This window comes from Coregonus clupeaformis, unplaced genomic scaffold, assembly GCF_020615455.1.
Source record: "Coregonus clupeaformis isolate EN_2021a unplaced genomic scaffold, ASM2061545v1 scaf0612, whole genome shotgun sequence".
NCBI classification, from domain to species: domain Eukaryota; kingdom Metazoa; phylum Chordata; class Actinopteri; order Salmoniformes; family Salmonidae; genus Coregonus; species Coregonus clupeaformis.
The window spans coordinates 155,001-159,602 of NW_025534067.1; the positions used below are offsets into that span (position 1 = coordinate 155,001).

A 4,602-nucleotide genomic window follows, 5' to 3' on the forward strand; every position below is an offset into this window, starting at 1 on the left:
GGCTCCTTCAGTCACACATGCCCAGGATGGGTGCTCATGTCCAGCTTGGGGAGACCCCAAGGGGCTTGTGTATTGGGGATGGGGGTGTCTGGGGTGGGGGTGCACTGCCCCCAGCTGATTTTTGGCCATGGGGTGGCGCCATTTCGCATTTTAGGACGGATTTCACTAGGAGAACCAGAGGAGGGCTCCTTCAGTCACACATGCCCAGGATGGGTGCTCATGTCTGGCTTTAGGGAAGACCCCAAGGGGCTTGGGGGTTGGGGGTGGGGGGTGGTGGGGGTGTGGGTACACTGCCCCCCAGCTGATTTTCGGCCATGGGTTGGCGCCATTTCGCATTTTAGGACGGATTTCAATTGGAGAACCAGAGGAGGGCTCCTTCAGTCACACATGCCCAGGATGGGTGCTCATGACTGGCTTGGGGGAGACACCAAGGGGCTTGGGGGTTGGGGGTGTGGGGTGTTGGGGGTGTGGGTGCACTGCCCCCCAGCTGATTTTTGGCTATGGGGTGGCGCCAATTCGCATTTTAGGATGGATTTCACTAATTAAACTAGAGTAGGGCTCCTTCAGTCATACATGGGCGGGTGGGTGCCCATGGCTGGCTTGGGGGAGACCCCCAAGGGCGGGGCCCACCCGGAATCGTCCACAAGGGGGCGCCACCTGTCATTTTAGGACGGTTTTCACTATGAGAAACAGGGGATGGCTCCTGACTCACACATGGACGTGCTGGGTGCCCATGGCCGGGTTGGGGGGAGAACCCAAGGGGGGGGCAAACCCCCCTTAACCGTTCACCATGTAACCGGACGGTTTTCACTAGGAGAACCAGGGGATGGCTCCTGACTCACACATGGGCGTGCTGGGTGCCAATGGCCGGGTTGGGGGGGGGGCCCAAGGGGGGGGCAAACCCCCCTTAACCGTTCACCATGTAATCGGACGGTTTTCACTAGGAGAACCAGGGGATGGCTCCTGACTCACACATGGGCGTGCTGGGGGTCCATGGCTGGGTTGGGGGGGGACCCCAAGGGGGGGGCAAACCCCCCTTAACCGTTCACCTGGAAATCGGATGGTTTTCACTAGGAGAACAGCTCCTAGGGGCTGCCTGCTCTGCCCCCCTGTGGACAGGTTCACTCACTCACACAGACACACCTATTCACTTGTGCCTTCTCCCATTGGTCCAGGGTGATCAGGCCTATAATTTGAGACCATTTGGGAAAAGATTAGAGCTTTATTTCCTTTTTAAATCACACCAGGCAATATGTAATATAAATCTGATTTGGTTGAAGTGCTGGGAAGAACTACTCCACAGTAGATCCACGTTGCCTTTAAACTTTTTTCAAATAGGTTAAATCCTTCCAAAATGTCATATGTGTGATTAGGCAACCCTATATATATTCTAATGCTGTTACTTTCATTTGAAAAATGTTTAAATGCTGTGTGGATCTTCTGTGGAGTTGTTTTTCCCAGCATTTCAACCTCCCTCCTCCCTGACCCAACAGCATAATGCATGGAGAATGGCATGTTATATATGAACATTCATTTTGAAGACAATTGCCCTCCCAAGGTGTTGTCGCCTAGGCCATTGCATCCTTTTCATTGCCCAACGAGACATTCCGGTGCAGGAAGAACTGTTGTTTGACTATGGGTGGCAAGAAAATATTTTGGTGGAGAAGGATAAGATTTTGGAATGGCTTGACAGCTAGGCCAGTCAGCACGAAATCACCAATAGCTGATGGGACTCAAAAATATCCTTAAACCCCTTTTTAAAATGTAAATCTGTAATTTTGTAATATATTTAGCCATGCATGTTCAACTTAAATTTCAGTTTTGGGTATCTGCACTTTAAAATAAACAACACATTTAAAAGAAAACCTGCATGTTGTTTTTATTTTCATCCTTGTCTATGGCAGATGCCATCTTCCTAAAAAATGTCTCAGGTGTTGTCAGGCCATTGTTCTGATGTTTGAAGCTCCTCAAGTTGAGGAATTTCACACCTCTGTCTGGGGGTTTCACAAGCCGAAAGGTTTAGATAGGAATTATTATGGGCAGTAGTCTGAATTGTGGCATGGATGTAGCTCAGTTGGTAGAGCATGGTGTTTGCAATGCCAGGGTTGTGGGTTCGATTCCCACTGGGGGAAGGAATGAAAAAAATAATTACACAAAAAATATATGCATCCATTAACTTTAAGTCAGCCTGGGAAAGAGTGTCTGTTAAATGTAAAGCACGGTGTTTACCCTGCAGGGTTGAAATCTGACCTCCAGAGGTATTGTGAGGTGTGAAGCTGAATGAGCCATCTCATTTGCGTATATGTAAATCTAGCCTGAATGGAACATTTTATTGTGGAAAGAGGTTGGGCCAAACTGATTGTATATATACTGACCAAGGCAACAGTATATACTCCTTTTCAGAAAAGAGAATTCAACTGAGAGCAACGACAACACTCTTTCCTTCTGGGAGCTGATATTTTGGATTATTGCTTTTTTCCTTATTCTGCAGAGATTTCTTCGCGATTGTGTTATTACTTAATTCATTTTTCAGCAAGATGGCATCTGCAAATGCAACTGGTTCAAGGTAATTTATCTCTATAATTCTTCAATGTATATTACTGTTAGTATGGTGCTGTTATTAATGTTAGTAGTATGCCCAAAATGAAGCATGACCTAAATTCGATGTGCTTTTGTGTGAGAGCATTATAAGCTTTGAGGCCAGAAACACAATTAAACCACAGTAACATTGCTGTTACTAATGTTAGCAGTAGCTCTGCTAGCACCAGTAATAATAGGTGTGTAAGTATTGACATACTGCTAGTAACTTCATTACATGTACTTACTGTGCATTTACTGTCTTACAGAAAACAAAGAAGGATCCCTCTTGTCTGCAGATTTTGCTTGAAGAACCAGGACAACCTCTCTCTACACCTCAGCAGAGTGTGCATGAAGTTAAAAACAAAACAAGAGATTGTTCAAGAAGTCACCGCTGCCCGAGATTCCATGATAGAGCATCTTGGCAAAGGCAGGATCTTTGACTACAGCTTACTGAGCTGTATTGTTATACAACAAAGCGCACTCCGAATCCTGATCAAGAAGCTTGAAGAAATGGGTCATATTGTTAAGAACAAGCCAGAAGTCAAACAAGCACCTGTGTAAGCTATTTCTTACACTGATAAAATAATATATATGCAAGTTACATCATATTTCAACTCATTATAACTGTTGTCCAATTATGTTTGATTGTAATATAATATAATTGTTTTTGTTTATCTGTATGATATTTCAGCCAAGTGGAAGTGGCTCATGTGTTGACACCAACTGAAGATGCAGATGCAGATGCTGAATCAGACAACAACACGGAGGATGACCAGTCTGCCTTGTACCAACCGTAAGTAAATACAAATATAAATAATCTCATAAACAACTACTACACATAAGTATATAAGTGAACATGGATGTATTTTATTGATTCTAATCTGCATACCAAATGTTTTCCAGACCAATGAACCAGTCATGGGACAACAAACTGAGAAAGGCAATGCAAATGAGTGGTTTGTACCAAAAGCACCCTCTGGATTGTGATCTGCTGGCTGGATTTGCCAAATATCTCCGCGATGACCACAACATTCCCAATTTCAAACAGGAGGTATGTACAGCAATTTTACTTTAATTTAACTGTTGAAATATTTTGATGAGAATTACTTAATTACAAAGTAGTTATTAACTATGCAACTAACATTATTTTCATTTTCATGTACAGGTTGCAAATGTGTCTAGGTTTTTGTTTTACATGGACTCCACCAAACCTTCCCTGGATTTTGTCAATAAATTGGAGCAAAGCAGGTCCTTTTTTACCAAGCTTGCAAACATTGGACAGAAGAAGCAAACAATTGCAAACTACATGAAGAATCTGAAGAGGTTTCTTCGCTACATCACGACGTCAACAAACCTCATCCAGACAGAAAGGAGCTTGTATGAGCAATGCAAGCATTTCCAGGACTGCCTGAATGACTTACAGAAGTCCATGAGCAAGCAGGTGTCTCAGGAAATTACCAGGAAAAGGTGTATATATTTAAATTGATCCTCACGGAAATGTAGTTAACATTTTAAGTGTATATTGTTGTCGTTCTTCAAATCATTAATGTATTATTGTTTTTCTGCAGGTACACACAGATGATGACAGTTGCAAAGACACCAAAAGAATGTGTGGCAGTCTTGGAGGTGGCCAAGAAAGACTTTCTGGGTGTCATTGGGAAGGCCATGAGTGAAGAATCTTTGGATGAACCTGAACAACTGCTCATGCTGTACTACCTGGAGTCTCTGCTCATGCTGAAACATCTCCAAAGGGCTGGAGTTGTAAAAAATATGACCGTAAGTTAACTAATGTCATTTAATTGCTATAATGTTGAATCGTATTTGCTTTTTTGGCATATGTTTTATTGATATGTCACATTTTTTATTGTAGCTGAACGAATGGCTCTCAAGGAAGGAGTGCATCTTGCCAAATGGTGAGAAATGGACTGTCATCGGTGTTAAGCAACACAAGACAGCGACACAGCAGGTGGCAACCGTTTCGTTAGACGAGGAGGAAGATGCTGTAAGTATATTTACCACAAT

At 43.6% G+C, this 4,602-nt stretch overlaps 1 long non-coding RNA gene across 1 annotated transcript; it reads left to right on the plus strand.

Annotated features, from left to right (window-relative positions):
- Positions 1 to 3,345: 3,345 nt before the first annotated feature.
- On the plus strand, positions 3,346 to 4,026 carry LOC121565914. Its single transcript, XR_006000742.2, has 3 exons — positions 3,346 to 3,373; positions 3,484 to 3,631; positions 3,746 to 4,026. It is a non-coding gene; the product is annotated as an uncharacterized LOC121565914 (long non-coding RNA).
- Positions 4,027 to 4,602: the final 576 nt, after the last annotated feature.